Genomic DNA, 18,057 nt, shown 5'->3' with positions numbered 1-18,057 from the left:
AGACGCAACTACATAGGAAGATCAATCGTCCTTTATCAGAGAAAGGAGAGACATAACTTGTGAGGTATGTCGATCGATGGGTGGGGGGAAATAGTTAAACTCGACCTAGGTATATGTAGGGAGATCGATCGGTATACATGCATGTATGTGTTAGAAGCAAATAAGGCCCGGGGAGAAGGATAGAGAGAGAGGGATGCATATAGGAGGTCGTGCGAGAGGCATACTATATCGAGGGGGAAGGAGTGTGCGAGTACGAGATCGATGAAAAGAGTGGTGGGAGTGAGGCCTGGACGGTGAGAAGAGAAGAGGGGAAGCTTGTGTTTGTGGTAGGCACACCTGGCTAGAGAGGCATATCGATCGATGTGTGCCATAAAGAACGAGCTGGGGGTCCTACACACACCATGGGTGAACGACCTAAAGTGAAAAGATGAATTTGCGCGATGGAGCTAGAGAATGCTGAGGGAGGGTGAGAGGGATGCGGGCGTGTGCATGCACGAGAGAAAGTTAGCGCTAGCTACAAAGATAAGAGGATTGTGTGGGTGTAAAAGACGAATAGAGATCATAATTCATTATAAAAAGCGAATTCGGATATTTGAAGAATTTATCATAGTGTTTTAAACCGATGCATGCATGAATATATATAACGGTGATACACATGGTGTGGTTATGAACATGTTATACTACATATAATATATTTTATCTCTACTCTTATAAAAAACAGAGTTGTTGATGATGGTGTGCCTTCCATCCTGCAATATAGGCCGTCTGATTTATATCTGACGGATAGGAAGGAAACTGTGGCAATTTTGAAAAAACATACCCACACCCCTATCCATATTTGCAAATAAGGCCTCCCCTTGATCGTGTTGATGTTCTGTGGAACGCATGGGCATCTTGCTAGTACTACATATAATATATAGAACATTGATTATAATTTGGGCTAATGTGTGGCTTTTGCAGCTCAGGGCTAAATACTTGTCATAATGTAGGGGGCGGGGCACTATACTTTGTGTGATAAACACGGTGTACGTATGGAACATGGTTTAGATTATGAATATATAGTTAGTACATCAAATGTACTATTATTTGGAATCAACATCAAGTGTATTCAAAAAATTGAATTCGAGTTCATATAGTACGAAAAATTGAATTCGAGTTCATATAGTACACATATTTCATATCTATCTCTATAGTAATCATGTGGTGTGTTGTTAATGTAATACACGAATGATGGTTGAAGTTGGCAACAATCATGATTGTAGATTCTTATTGAAATAGAGAAACAAATTCAAATTCAGTTCGAATTGTAGCGGTAGTATAAACATTTGGAATGCACTAAAATGTTGGTATGAGTAGGTTACATGCATTATACAGCCAGCAAAAAAATTTAATTGGACATAACATGGATTCATACTCCCTCCTTCCATCTATATAGGGCCTAATGCGTTTTTTAAGACCGCCTTTGACTATTGACAAGATTAATAGTACATGACATGCACAATGAGAAAATTATATCATTGAAAGCTCCTTTCACACACGAATTTAACGGTGTGCTTTGTGTAAGTTGCATGTCATATATTATTGCTCTAATATTTGATCAAAGTTAGCCTCAAAAAATGCATTAGGCCCTATATAGATGGAAGGAGGGAGTAGCTTTGAATAGCATTTGTATAGTAAAACGGGACAAGACTCTCTCTTTGTATGGTGTGAATAGTTTTATTTTTTTCGTTTTTTTTCGTTGATGGAAGTCCGAATTGATTTGGTACGTACAAGTACAATATTACACGTTAGGCTTGTCCCTAAAATTCAACCTGCGCCTTGTTATATCCCGAAAATTCAGATATCGTGCTCCCAAAACTGGCGCCTTCACAACCCATGCCTTGCTATCCCGAAATTACAATGCGCGCAAAAACTCCCTCCAGCTGCCAAATCCCGACACACGAAATCCTGCTTCTAACTTGAGCTGGAAGGGCCGCTAGTTCAAATCGGTGGGGGTACTTTTGTAACACACCCTACATTTTGGACAAGTGCATCCCTAAGTCATGGTTCCTCCCTCCCATCACCTCCTTTTCGCCATTCAAAATCTGGCCGCCATAACCTCTCCGCTCCAGCCGCGAAACCCCACCCTCCTCTGTCCGCCACCTCACTGCTGCCCAGCCGGAGCCTCTTCCCCGACGATGTCATCCACCACAACAACTCGATGTCCCTCATCCACCCCCCGGATGAGGACCCGTCATGTCGTCCCGCCGGTTCAGCCGCCCCGTCCTCCACCTCCAAGGAGCTGCTCCGACGATCGCCTCGTCTATCGCGGCTGCTCCATCCCCACAGCGCCGCCTTAACCTGCTCCACCGGAACCGCAACATCCTCACCGACTCCTCGGAAGAAGCCGAGGCCTACTCGGCGCCACCAAAGAGGTTGTACACTCATCGCATCACACCTTCTCCTTAACTCGACCTCCCGGCGCCGACGGTGCTCCATCCCGCACCCCCATGGAGCGGCGACCTCGAAGTCGGCGCCACGGGCGACATCTCCATGGTGGCTCTCCCCCAGTGCGAGGCCCCTTCGGTGGCGGCGGCCATACCAGCCGGATCTGATGCTGCTGCTCCGGCTCTCGCTTGGTCGCTCACGCTGCTACTGCTCTGGCTCTCGCTTGCTCGCTCGCTCGCCCAGCTGCTGCTGCTCCGGCTCTCGCTCGCTCGTGCTGCTGCTGCTCTCCCCTCGCTCTTGCTGCTGCTCTACTCCGATTTAGCTACACTTCAGTCGACTGAATCGACTTTTGGGTTAATCGATTTTCAGGGGGTGGAGGGTCTCGCCGGAGTTAAGGAAGAACCACCCGCAGCAGGGAGGGGGACTCGCCGGAGAGGTACCCCACTATCTATCTTAGGGTTTTGGGTGGTGGCGGTGCTTGCTGGCGGTGGGGGCGCGGTGGTGGGGCGGTAGCTTGGGGATCGCCGGAGAAAAAGCTTGGCGCGGGGGGGGGGGGGCTAGAGGGCTGGCCGGGGCGGCGGCTGACCGGCGGTGGGGAGTTGTTTCGGGGCGGCGAGGCGGCGGCGGACCGGTGGTGGGGAGTTGTTTCGGGGTGGCGAGGCGGCGCGGGGTTCGGCCGGTGGTGGCTGGCGGCTCAGGGGGGTGCAGGTTGAAGATGAACTGCAGGCCCTCCCTAAACTATCCCATGTGAAGTGCCTCTCTGCTACCATTGCATTCAGTTTCGACAGTAACATTCAGATTCCACAGTAAATTTTAGTTTCGACAGTTAAGTTCAGAGTGAACATTTTTTACCTCATATGTTGTAGTCAGGTGGTTTTTGGTGATGTAAATTTTACATCTATCACTTTTTGGTAATGCATTTTACATCATCTATTGGAGATGCTATTAGAATCCCACTTGAGATTAACGATGTATGTCTTGTGCTGCTTCAGCCTTGACGTCTTACAGCTCACCGGAGCTGCTCCAACAACGGAACGATCCATCACAACAGAGCAGTGCCCTGGACGCCGTCTACAGATTCCTCAGATCTTCCTCCACACCTCCGACAGCCACCTCTGCCTCAACTTCTTCAGCGACCAAACCAATAATGCCGAGGTCAACACGGCTACGGCAAAGAGGTTGTACACTTGTCGCATCACTTATTACTCTGCATTCATGTCGATCCATTGGGGCCATTTTGGTTCAACGGAAAAACATAGCAATAGGAAATTTTCCTATGGCACTCTACTATTCAATTATTCATGCATTTTGTTGAAAGGAATGGAGCAAAACATCCACCTAGACCTACTTTTCAACATTCTAAGCATGAAAACAAGACCAAGTGCATTAGTGGCAGAATAACATTCTAACTGTACACGCTTTCATATGGTTTTACTTTATTTTGGCCATGTTTCTTTGCATTCCTCTGCTCCTCCAATTCCTGTGAACCAAACACCCAAGTTGACAGAAATCCTTTGTTCACAAATGCTCTGTTTCCTATGTGCATTCCTATCCTATTCCGGTGTTTTTCCTCCTATCCCTGCGTTTTTAGAATCATGCAAGCCAAATGAGCCCTTACAGAATTACTTCAGTTACAGGTAGGTGTCAAAGAAAACTTTGTGTGGTTTGTCCTGCTCCTGCCGCGACGTCGTCCACCTCACCTGAGCTACTCCATCGACAGAAGCATCCACCAAACCAGACATCACGACTCCTGACCGTCTTTGGCTGCCTCAGATCTCCTTCCCTGCCGCCGGCACCCACCACAATGGCATCACCATCATCGACTCAGCAGATGAACCTGAGGAGTACACGGGTCCACAAGAGAGGTCGCACTCTTTTGTCTCTGCTTATGTTATGCATTGCTTAATATTACCTGCTACTTTATTGTCCTGTTCACCTCTTAGACTCCAAGTCAAGTCCAAATTGATGTTCAAACTTGAGTTCTAAATTAGTTGTGGGGCACATATCGAGGCAGCAATGAATAGTATCCCTGCCTAATATCTAGTTCACCTAGGGTATGCCTATGTTGTTCATCTTGGGTGGGAAACAAATAGTAAAGCAATCATCATCTTTTTTTATTAAATTAAAGCAATCATCAGCCTGCTATCATTATTTTTGGATCCATCCACTGGTTGTTACCATTACTCTAGATTTCTGCATGCTCTCCTTACATAATCTCACTATATTTTTTTGTATGCATGTCAGATATTGTACACAGTCATGTTGAACATGTAGAGAAAAAGAGAAGTGTTTTGCGCAGCAATACAATGTCATGCAGACATCGCTCCATGGTGGGTTTAATGGCAGACCCCCCTCTGCAGGTTGTAATCCAGAGGAAGATATCTGTTCTGAGGCGGATTCAGACGCATCTGACCACTCCTATTTACCCCCCCAAGGTGTTTGCTTCTAACTTGGCATGATGATGTTAGTCATATCATGCATATGTTGCCTTGCAGTGCCTACTTTCGACATCATATATGTCATTAGTTTAGACATGTTCTGTAATGTCACATGTTTAGTTTCAATATCATATATGGGAATTATGCAGTCTCATGTCTTTTAGCCAGCCATAATATATGTGAAATGTGCGATGCCATCCTGTTTTACCAGGCATCATATATTTGAATGATATCTAGCCCATCCTTTTCTTCATTAAATTTCCATTTGTCGACAATGTTTGTACATTAAACTACTCTTCCTGTGAATCAGCCATTTGAGTGGGTGATGGAAAAATCTGGAGTGAAAACAAGGCCTTCAGAGCAGACAGTGCTACCGAGGTGTATGCTCTAACTTGGCATGGTTCTACTGCTCATATCATGCATATGGTGTCTTGCATTGCATAGTTTAGACATCATATACACAATATTCAACACCATGTTCTTAGTTCAGACATCATATATGTGAATGCCCTCCGCTTAGCATATAAATCACATATGTGAATTAAATCATGCGATCATGGTTACTTAGATAACATGTATGTGAATTATTTCATGCGATCCTGTTTAGTTAGTCATCATATCTTTGAATTATGTTATGCTATGCTATCCAGTTTAGATAGACATCATATATGTGAAATTATGTCATGCTATCTGTTTTAGTTAAACAATATACATGTCAACTATTTAATGCCCTCTTTTTTCCACACTATCTATTGCATCTGTCTCTCATACAATGTATGTACATTCAACTATGTTTCCTGTTTATCAGCCATTTGAATTTGAGCGGGTGATGGCAGTATCTAGCGGAGTAAAAACACGGTCTTCAAATAAAACAGTGCTACCTCTTGGTGGAGATAGCAACCCGGTTGTACATGCACGAGAACCAGCCCTACCACACATAACCCAGACTCTCCCAGATTTTACCCCTACTGCAATGGACAGAGAACCAGCTTCACCCAATCTAACCCCAACCGCAGCAGATAGTAACCCAGTTCCTGTTGACACAGCACCATCTCCACCACAGAGCTCCCAAACAAGAGCAGTTAGAAAGGCAGCTCCAGTGCCCAAAGCGCCAGTACTACCACGGCGAAACTCAACTCCACCAGTTAGTACACCTATTCCTGTGGAGGAAGCACAACTAGCCATTCATAGTTTAGCATCTATCGCATTTGATGTTGTTAAATCCTATGTGCGTATCTTCCCATCATGGAAATATTATGCTAAAGATGAAGGAAAATGCCAGTTGCAGGTGTTTGTCCAGGAGTTATGTGTAAGTAATGTTATTCATGGCAATTACTTTGTTTTGTCCCATACATTCTACCTCCATGATGGTTATAATATAGCAAATTTTCCCATTTTTCTCTCTAGAGAAGGACCTATTTGGAAACTCAGGATGAGGTAACCTGTGCTAATACCTCTGCTGTCTTCAAGAATGCTTGGTGGAAGTATCGGAATTACTTGAAGAAAACGTACTTCACTGGCAAAGAAACTCATCAAATTCCCTTACGTTCTCCTGAGACACATTTACTAGACGATGACTGGGAATGCCTTGTTCTTTATTGGCCCCGAACCAAGAATGTGGTAAGGTCTATGAGCTCATTTTATTTTAAGTACTATATGCTTGTGTCTTACTGTACTCTGTTCATGTAGAACAAGTGCTTAAACCTGAAGAACAACTGTTGTCATTTAAGATTCCATTGCTATCGTGCATACTGCTTTGCTCTTGTATCACTGTATTTACTCATACAAACTTATTTTTAAATTGAACGATCCAAGGGAAACTCCAATGGCACAATAGGTATGTTTCAGCATCTTTCTTTAACAGGTTTGCTCTTATAAATAGCTGTGTTGATTTCAATTTCAATTGTGTATACAATTGACTTCTCATATCATGCACATTACTAGCATCATAACAGGGCCAATAGTGTTGTTGTACATGTAGACCCGTGGTACCCATCTGAAATCTTGTTGTGCCGTGTAGTTTCCCACGCTTTTTATTCTTTCAGTGCTGCTTTCTCTTGAACTGATATGATTTGAACCGTGTCTCTATTTTGATTTGGCAAGACAATGCAGTGACCATAGGACATAGATATATGTTTGTTTGATGCTTTTATAATGTACTACTTGGCAATAGAAGACTTGGTAGTCTAATCTTGTCCACCTTACTAATGAACTGGTGCGAAATGAGTTTCATATACTAGTACATGCTAAACCTGTTCCGTGTCTGCTTGTTTCTTATTTTAGAATACTGACAGAATATTGGGGAAGAGTGCCTTATTAAGCAATGATAAAGGAAGTAATGCATATAAGGTTCAGGATCGTGAGACATCCTTGTTGGTCTCCAACAAAGTTGATACAACAGCTAACGAAAACTATCTTGAAGACAGTGAGGCAACCCCAAAGTCCTGTCTTGGTTTACTTCAAGTTACTGGCCACTACCGCTTGCACAAGCTATTCAACTCACTGTCTAAATCAGTTCGGTTTCTTGAGTCTCAACTACAAGCTGAAAGACATCGATCAGTTGTGCTGCGACAAGAAGCAGAAGGACTGTGGAAGTCCCTAGAGCATTCAGATGCATACTTTCTGGTGCAACAGCAAGCGTTGGAGGATTTTGGCGCCAAACATGACAAAGCTAATAAGCTTGCTAAGCTTATTACCAGCATGGTGGATACCTAGGATAATGTTTCTTGAGCTCTTCTGAAGTTGTTTCAGTTATGGACTTGTTTTGCTGCCGCGTTTATTTGCTCTGGTGGCCAATTTTGACGGCCAGTGTATGTAATATGCTGCTTTGTTCCCTATATTTGCACTGGTGGCGAACTTTGATGCCCAGTGGATGTAATATGTGTAATAGTTGTAATATGCTACTGTTAGTTGCTTGCTTATTTACTTATTTCCTTATTGTCTTGTTTAGTTGTTTGATTGTAGTCACTGTAGTTCTTTTTCCGCGTTTTTCTAGTGGCCGCAATAACCTATTTTTGGTAACTAGGCCACAATAATCATGGCAACACACGGACTGTTGTAACCATGGGCCTCTTGCGGGCCGTAGGATCCGTGGGCCTTCTACAGGCCGTAGGATCCATGGACTTTCTACGGGCCGTAGGATCCATGGGCCTTCTACGGGCCCTAGGATCCATGGGCCTTCTACGGGGCGTATAATCATTTCGCCAAACATGGGCCATACTATTCATGGACCATAACGAGCCATTAATAGGCCGTGTTTGATAACGCTATAAAAACAGCCCAACGGGTTAACGGGCCACAAACGGGGCGAATGTAACCACGGGCTGAATTTGGCCCACAAACGGAACATGCCAGTAATGGACCTTAACTAACCGAATTCTAGAAGAGCCCAAGAATAAATGGGCCCTTAGAAGGCCGAAAGTTAACACGGGCTGGAAACGGCCGATGGAATAATGGGCTGTTAATGGGTATAAAGCGATACACTATTCATTATGGGCCAGTTTCATCTCGGGCCTTTAATGGGCCAAGAGTTACAAAGGGCCTCATATGGGCCAAAAGACATCATGGGCCATACATGGGCCGGAAGTTACAATGGGCTGGAATCATATTGGACGGCCCAGATGAAGCTACTAGGCTTAATTCCGATAGGCCGTAATGGGCCGGTAGTTGGCGGGCCGTAAATGGGCTATATACGAACAGGCCGTTAACAGGCTTTCCGTGGACCGTCCCGTTACCTTTTGACCAAGTCAAACGGTCCGGCCTTTTCATCGGAATGGGCCGCTGTTGGGCCGTGCCACGTGTCGACGTATCATAGGCGCCTCCTGTCCAATGAGTGGATCACATCTGTCCCAACGGTGAGCCAACACGTGTTTCCTCTAGCCAATGAGAATTTTACACGTGGAAAATACCCATTGGTCCGGACTGTTAACGGGTTATCGGATCCAAAACCGGACCCGATAGCTTAACGACGACTTGTTACGGTGGATGCCACGTGTCGGTCACCCTTGACGAAAGCACTTCTATGACACGCGATTTATCGTCATGGAAGTGGACACTTCCGTGATGATAATTTTGGTAATGTCATGCAACACTTCTACGACAACACTGGTATGACTATCTTGATTCTGTCATAAAATCGTCATGGATGTACATACATGACAGAAAACGTGATCTACTGTGACAAACACATATCAACACGGAAGTGTATTTTTTTGCAGTGAGGAGAGGGAGGAGGGCGCAGCAGCGCCCCTGAAGAAGAGTGGCTTGCGGCAGGACCGCAAGCCCCCGCACCGGACCCAGACCAGTGCACCCGCACGCGCGCCGCAGCCCGAGGAGCGGCGACCTCCAACCCAGCGCCATCCACCAAGAGGGTGAAGAAGACCTCCACCAAGACTACCAAGGCCGAGGTGCTATGTCGCCAATCCCCTCGTCTTGCTCGGGCCAGGGCATCTTCTGCCAAACGGCCGGCGGTCTCAGAGGAGGAGTCCAGCCCCCGCTCCGGCTCGAGTTCCTCGCTGAGCTCGCCCTCCCTGGAGCTCTTGATGTCGCGGCCGGCACCGAACCTGCCGGGGAGTTCCACCCTTCCGTCTCTGAAGAGAGGAATGGAGTCCCCTCCTCCCACGGAGTTCAATTTGAATTCCATTCTCATCACGGAAGAGTAAGGAGGATTTCTCTTTGTGGTAGATATCTTCCTAAGTAGATTCGAATGCTTTTGTCGACTAACCTCTTGTTATTTTTGTTGCCGGCAGGGAGGTGGAAGAAGACACTGAGACCCTCATCCATCCTTCTTGGAAGAGGATCTGGTGCCTCCGATCGCTGAAGGCCGTAGAGGGCTCGGGTTTGTCAGGGAAGGATGTAGAAGATCATGTGCCGAGCCCCGGGCTCAGCCCCCGGCCCGGGAGCGGAGACTTGTCCTCGCCTGCTGGAGATGGTGAAGACAGCATTTCCGCCCCTTCACGCGGAGGAGGAGGAGAGGTAACGCAGGGCGAGCCCCTCTCCGAGGAGCATGTCTCCCCTGCTGCTCAAGCCGAAGACGTCGTCATGGAACCCTCCGCGGTAGGGACAGTGCAGAAGGTTGCCGAGCTCACCCCGGCAGAGGACGAAGCTCGCGATCCGGCAACGACTGCTGCCGGGGAAACAGAGACCCCTGCCCGGCAGACTTCCCTATGTATCTGGCTTAATCCTTCTTTTCCTTTTATACTCCGGTTGCCTCCACTGGCTTCTTTATTTGCTTCGAGACTTCCATTTCTTCGTTTGTTCATCGGCCCCTTCCATCTGCAGCCCCTCAAACCGAAGAACCAGATTTTTTGGAGGTAGTGGATGACATAGGGAGGTCCGCCGCAGACGAGGCCGCGAAGGTCGCGGCTGCTGAGGAGTAGGATCTCGCTGCCGGAGGAACACAAGGCTCATTGGCAGTGGTGGAGCAATCTTTGGAGAATGCCCTGGTAGAGGAAGTGGTTATCAAGGCGAAGATTCCTCTTCAAACCATGGGTCCACTCCCCTCTTCCGGGGCGCTGCTGATGCCCCGCCTCCTTCCTCGAACACGCTGGCCGTGGTGCCATTGTTGCCTGATATCGGAGCCCCCAGCCCGTCCTTGACAGACGCAGAACTTGATGAAGAGCTTCAGCGTCTTCTGGCACCGCTGCATCTGGGAAGCGGGGAGGCCGATAAGTCAGGTGCCATCATCATGGATTTGCCCTTCATCGAGTCCATGGCGGCGGGCTTGAAGGAAATGCAGGCCCGACTCAACCAGAAGTGGCAGGAGCTCAAGGAGCGGCGCGAATCCGCCGACAAAGTGGATCAGGAGCTGAAGGACAAGTGCCTGGAGCTGCATGAATGGCATGGCAAACAGTTCAAGGTGCTCATGAGGCAGCAAGAGATCCTTCAAATGATGAGGGAAGATGTCGTGGCTCGGGAGGGGCGCCTGGTGAATCACAAGGCATCTTTGGATGCCAGGGAAAGAGAGATCTCCCTTCGGGAAGAGAATCTTGAAGCTACCTTCGTGCCAAGGATGAAAGTTTGGAGGCCTTGGTGCAGCAACGCACCAAGGAATTGGAGGACAAGCATGGGGTCGCTCTGGACACCCTCGCCACCGACCATGCTGCCCGGCTGAAGAAGCTAGTTGATGATTTGGACGCCTCATCTTCTACTAAGGCCGAGCTCGACTGGCAGGTGGCCAAACTGAATGAAGACCTTGCCGAGAGCGCCAAGAAGGTGTAGGCGCTCAAAGAGGAAGCATGGCAAGTAGAGCTCCACTTGGCTGACGTGCAGTCGCATCTTTCTTCCAAGACTCAGAGCCTTGAGGCCGCCAATAGCAACATCACTGATATGAAGGTGAGGATCGGCCCACTGGAGCAGTCGGCAGAGTCCCTTGAATCCCGACAGCAGTTGCTGTCTAAGGATTTGGAAAACGCCAAGCGTCTCCGGCAAGATGCAGAGGACAGGCAGAAGAATCGGGTTGACATGAGCAACCTCTGGATCACGATCTTGATTGATATTGCAGAATGTCTCGACACCCAAGCTGCGGTGATGGGCATGGACGGCCTAGTCTACTCAGCCAACGAGCAGGAGGTCCCGAGTTTCAAGTTGGGGATCTTCATAAACGAGTTGATCAACAAGCTAAAAGGTGCATGAAGAGGGGAGGGCCGAGCGTTTCGCGACCGAGTCACGGAGGCTTGCTCACAACACCCTCTTCATGGTATTGAGAAACATCGCTTGTCGCCACCCAGAGCTCGATCTTGATGACGGCTTCAAGAAGCCGCCAGCTGGTGCTGACGTCGCAGCTGCCAAGAAGAAAGCTGCTCCCCACGCCGACAGGGTTGTTCGCATTTAAGCTATTCCACCCGGTCCTATAATGAAACATGATGCATATTTTGTGTTGAGTCGTTTTATCTCTAGCGTTTGTGCGAAACTGATATTTTTGGCTGGATCTTTGAATGCGTGTTTATCCCTTTGAACTTAATATGCTTGTGTTCGTATGATCAGTTCCTATGTATGCTCTGGATGCATGCCGATATCATATTGCCGCGATTGTCGTAAGGGACCGGCCCTTAACAGTCATGTTGGCGTGGATGCGTCTCGGTAGGTTTTTCCTAGGCAGCTCTCGATGCAGCCTCTCGACCTGTGAGCATGGCTCTGGACAGGATGATGGTGCGATTAAAGAAACTAGCCAAGGTTCCATCGCATGAGGGCTTTCACGACACGAATACTCGCTAGAGTTAAGGGATAAATGACTGCAAGAATCTAAAAAAGCATCAACAAAGAGTGATAATATGAACTTAGCTTTCGTTTTAACCTTCTTTTTCGTCTGCCGGGCCGCGCGCTTCGGACGCGTCCGCGGCGCCTGGAGGAGTAGAAGCCAATCTGGTGGCTTCTTCGTTCCCGACAAGGGTCGGCATGTATTTCTTGCAGTTGGCGGGCATAGGGGCACGGTGGCGGGCTTCTCTGGTCTTCTTTTCCTTTTGCTCCCCTCCCCTCGAGTCAGTGCAGCGGCTGGCGTCGCATGGGTCATGCCAATGCAGGCAGCCTTGCCGAAGTATGCTTGCCGGGGAATCAATCGATGGACTCATACCAGCGCTTTGCTCAGGATTACCCATGGCGGGGGAAATACTGGACTGAGCGTTGATACGTCTCCAACGTATCTATAATTTTTGATTGTTCCATGCTATTATATTATGTGTTTTGGATGTTTATGGGCTTTATTAAACACTTTTATATTATTTTTGGGACTAACCTATTGACCCAGAGCCCAGTGCCAGTTCCTGTTTTTTCCCTTGTTTCAGTGTTTCGAAGAAAAGGAATATCAAACGGAGCCGAATGGAATGAAACGTTTTGGAGAAGTTATTTTTGGAAAGAAAGCAACCCGGGAGACTTGGAGTCCACGTCAAGAAAGCAACAAGGAAGGCACGAGGCAGGGAGGCGCGCCCACCCCCTGGGCGTGCCCTCCACCCTCGTGGGCCCCTCGTGGCTCCCCTGACGTATGTCTTCCGCCTATATATATCCATATACCCTAAAACCTTCGGGGAACAGAATAGATCGGGAGTTCCGCCGCCGCAAGCTTCTGTAGCCACCAAAAACCAATCGGGACCCTGTTCCGGCACCAGTGGCCATCTTCATCATCCCGACGCTCTCCATGACGAGGAGGGAGTAGTTCGCCCCGTGGCTGAGGGTATGTACCAGTAGCTATGTGTTTGATCTCTCTCTTTGGTGTTCTTGAGGTGGTACGATCTTGATGTATCGCGAGCTTTGCTATTATAGTTGGATCTTATGATGTTTCTCCCCCTCTACTCTCTTGTAATGGATTGAGTTTTCCCTTTGAAGTTATCTTATCGGATTGAGTCTTTAATGACTTGAGAACACTTGATGTATGTCTTGCGGGGGATAACCGTGGTGATAATGGGTTATTCTATTGATTCACTTGATGTATGTTTTGGTGATCAACTTGCGGGTTCCGCCCATGAACCCATGCATAGGGGTTGGCACACGTTTTCGTCTTGACTCTCCGGTAGAAACTTTGGGGCACTCTTTGAGGTTCTATGTGTTGGTTGAATAGATGAATCTGAGATTGTGTGATGCATATCGTATAACCATACCCACGGATACTTGAGGTGACATTGGAGTATCTAGGTGACATTAGGGTTTTGGTTGATGTGTGTCTTAAGGTGTTATTTTACTACGGACTCTAGGGCTGTTTGTGACACTTATAGGAATAGCCCAATGGATTGATCGGAAAGAATAACTTTGAGGTGGTTTCATACCCTACCATAATCTCTTTGTTTGTTCTCCGCTATTAGTGACTTTGGAGTGACTCTTTGTTGCATGTTGAGGGATAGTTATATGATCCAATTATGTTATTATTGTTGAGAGAACTTGCACTAGTGAAATTATGAACCCTAGGCCTTGTTTCCTAGCATTGCAATACCGTTTGTGCTCACTTTTATTATTAGTTACCTTGCTGTTTTTATAATTTCAGATTACAAAAACCTATATCTACCATCCATATTGCACTTGTATCACCATCTCTTCGCTGAACTAGTGCACCTATACAATTTACCATTGTATTGGGTGTGTTGGGGACACAAGAGACTCTTTGTTATTTGGTTGCAGGGTTGCTCGAGAGAGACCATCTTCATCCTACGCCTCCCACGGATTGATAAACCTTAGGTCATCCACTTGAGGGAAATTTGCTACTGTCCTACAAACCTCTGCACTTGGAGGCCCAACAACGTCTACAAGAAGAAGGTTGCGTAGTAGACATCAAGCAGTTTCTGGCGCCGTTGCTGGGGAGGTGAGTGCTTGAAGGTATATCTTTAGATCTTGCAATCAAATCTTTTAGTTTCTTGTTTTATCACTAGTTTAGTCTATAAAAGAAAACTACAAAAAATGGAATTGAGGGTGCCTCATATGCTTCATCTTTTTAATGTCTTCCGTGAAAATAAGGATTCCGATCATTGTGCCAAAATGTTAGAGGAAGAATGCATTAGAATGTTTGGCACTAAATCTTTGAATGATGAGCATGATTGCAATGTTGTTAGTATGAATTCCTTGAATATCCATGATGCTAATGATATGCAAAGCCACAAGCTTGGGGATGCTATGTTTGATGAAGATGATATTTTTGGTCCCCCAAGTTTCGATGTGCAAATTTATTATGATGAAAGCATGCCTCCTATATATGATGATTATTGTGATGACACGTATCCTATAAAGAATAATGATAACCATGAAACTTGTCATCTTGATTTCAATTTTCAAACACATGATAGTTATTTTGTTGAGTTTGCTCCCACTACTATTCATGAGAAGAAATTTGCTTATGTGGAGAGTAATAAAAATTCTATGCTTGTAGATCATGAAAAGAATGCTTTATGTGATGGTTATATTGTTGAATTCATTCATGATGCTACTGAAAATTATTATGAGGGAGGAATATATGCTTGTAGGAATTGCAATAATATCAAGTTTCCTCTCTATGTGTTGAAAATCTTGAAGTTATGCTTGTTTTGCCTTCCTATGCTAGTTGATTATTGTTCCCATAAGTTGTTTGCTCACAAAATCCCTATGCATAGGAAGTGGGTTAGACTTAAATTTTCTAGTCATATTCTTCATGATGCTCTCTTTATGTTTCAATTCTTATCTTTTATGCGAGCATCATTGAAATCATCATGCCTAGCTAGGGGCGTTAAACGTTAGCGCTTGTTGGGAGGCAACCCAATTTTACTTTTGTTCCTTGCTTTTTGGTTCTGTTTAGTAATAAATTTTTGATCTAGCCTCTGGTTAGATGTGGTTTTATGTTTTAATTAGTGTTTGTGCCAAGTAAGACCTATAGGATCTTCTTGAATGATAGTTATTTGATCTTGCTGAAAATAACAGAAACTTTCTGTTCACGAAAACAATTGTTTAAAATCACCAGAACGTGATAAAATACTGATTCCAATTGCAGCAGATCAATAATAAAATGATCTAGGCCGTCCTATGTTTGTAGAATTTTTTGAGTTCCAGAAGTTTGCGTTAGTTACAGGTTACTACAGACTGTTCTGTTTTTGACAGATTCTGTTTTTCGTGTATTGTTTGCTTATTTTGATGAATCTATGGCTAGTAAAATAGTTTATGAACCGTAGAGAAGTTGGAATACAGTAGGTTTAACACCAATATAAATAAATAATGAGTTCAATACAGTACCTTCAAGTGGTGTTTTGTTTTCTTATACTAACGGAGCTTACGAGATTTTCTGTTAAGTTTTGTGTTGTGAAGTTTTCAAGTTTTGGGTAAAGATTCGATGGACTATGGAACAAGGAGTGGCAAGAGCCTAAGCTTGGGGATGCCCAAGGCACCCCAAGGTAATATTTAAGGATAACCAAGAGCCTAAGCTTGGGGATGCCCCGGATGGCATCCCCTCTTTCGTCTTCGTTCATCGGTAACTTTACTTGGAGCTATATTTTTATTCACCACATGATATGTGTTTTGCTTGGAGCGTCATGTCATTTTATTTTGTTTTGCTTGCTTTTTGAATAAAGTATCAAGATCTGAAATTCTTAAAATGGGAGAGTCTTCACATAGTTGCATAATTATTCGACTACTCATTGATCTTCACTTATATCTTTCGGGGTAGTTTGTTGTTTGCTCTAGTGCTTCACTTATCTCTTTTAGAGCATGGTGGTAGTTTTATTTTGAAGAAATAGATGAACTCTCATGCTTCACTTATATTATTTTGAGAGTCCTAAACAGCATGGTAATTTGCTTGGGTTATGAAACTAGTCCTAATATGATGGGCATCCAAGATGGGTATAATAAAAACTTTCATATAAAGTGCATTGAATACTAAGAGAAGTTTGATACTTGATGATTGTTTTGAGATATGGAGATAGTGATATTAAAGTTGTGCTAGTTGAGTAGTTGTGAAATTGAGAAATACTTGTGTTGAAGTTTGCAAGTCCCGTAGCATGCACGTATGGTAAATGTTGTGTAACAAATTTGAAACATGAGGTGTTATTTGATTGTCTTCCTTATGAGTGGCGGTCGGGGACGAGCGATGGTCTTTTCCTACCAATCTTTCCCCCTAGGAGCATGCGCGTAGTGCTTGGTTTTTGATGACTTGTAGATTTTTGCAATAAGTATGTGAGTTCTTTATGACTAATGTTGAGTCTATGGATTATACGCACTCTCAACCTTCCATCATTGCTAGCCTCTTCGGTACCGTGCATTGCCCTTTCTCACATTGAGAGTTGGTGCAAACTTTGCCGGTGCATCCAAACCCCGTGATATGATACCTTCTTTCACACATAAACCTCCCTATATCTTCCTCAAAACCGCCACCATACCTACCTATTATGGCATTTCCATAGCCATTCCGAGATATATTGCCATGCAACTTCCACCGTTTTGTTTATCATGACACGTTCATCATTGTCATATTGCTTTGCATGATCATGTAGTTAACATAGTATTTGTGGCAAATCCACCATTCATAATCCTTTCATACATGTCACTCTTGGTTCATTGCATATCCCGGTACACCACCGGAGGCATTCATATAGAGTCATACTTTGTTCTAGTATCAAGTTGTAATCATTGAGTTGTAAATAAATAGATGTGTGATGATCATCATTTTCTAGAGCATTGTCCCAAGTGAGGAATAAAAAAAGGGGGGAAAGGCCATAAAAAAGAGAAGGCCCAAAAAAATGAGAGAAAAAGAGAGAAGGGACAATTCTACTATCCTTTTACCACACTTGTGCTTCAAAGTAGCACCATGATCTTCATGATAGAGAGTCTCTTGTTTTGTCACTTTCATATACTAGTGGGAATTTTTCATTATAACTTGGTTTGTATATTCCAACAATGGGCCTCCTCAAATGCCCTAGGTCTTCGTGAGCAAGCAAGTTGGATGCACACCCACTTAGTTTCTTTTGTTGAGCTTTCATATATTTATAGCTCTAGTGCATCCGTTGCATGGCAATCCCTACTCCTTGCATTAACATCAATCGATGGGAATCTCCATAGGTCATTGATTAGCCTCGTTGATGGGAGACTTTCTCCTTTTTTGTCTTCTCCACATAACCCCCATCATCATATTCTATTCCACCCATAGTGCTATATCCATGGCTCATGCTCATGTATTGCGTGAAGGTTGAAAAAGTTTGAGATTACTAAAGTATGAAACAATTGCTTGGCTTGTCATCGGGGTTGTGCATGATGAGAGCATTCTTATGTGACGAAAATGGAGCATGACTAAACGATATGATTTTGTAGGGATGAACTTTCTTTGGCCATGTTATTTTGAGAGGACATAATTGCTTAGTTAGTATGCTTGAAGTATTTTTTTTATGCCAATATTGAACTTTTATCTTGAATCTTATGGATCTGAATATTCTTGCCACAATAAAGAAGATTATATTGATAAATATGTTAGGTAGCATTCCACATCAAAATTTTTGTTCTTATCATTTACCTACTCGAGGACGAGCAGGAATTAAGCTTGGGGATGCTGATACGTCTCCAACGTATCTACAATTTTTGATTGTTCCATGCTATTATATTATCTATTTTGGATGTTTATGGGCTTTATTAAACACTTTTATATTATTTTTGGGACTAACCTATTGACTCAGAGCCCAGTGCCAGTTCCTGTTTTTTCCCTTGTTTCAGTGTTTCGAAGAAAAGGAATATCAAACGGAGTCGAAACGGAATGAAACCT

Source organism: Aegilops tauschii, chromosome 3, assembly GCF_002575655.3.
Source record: "Aegilops tauschii subsp. strangulata cultivar AL8/78 chromosome 3, Aet v6.0, whole genome shotgun sequence".
Taxonomy (NCBI): domain Eukaryota; kingdom Viridiplantae; phylum Streptophyta; class Magnoliopsida; order Poales; family Poaceae; genus Aegilops; species Aegilops tauschii.
This window is presented reverse-complemented; position numbering follows the sequence as displayed.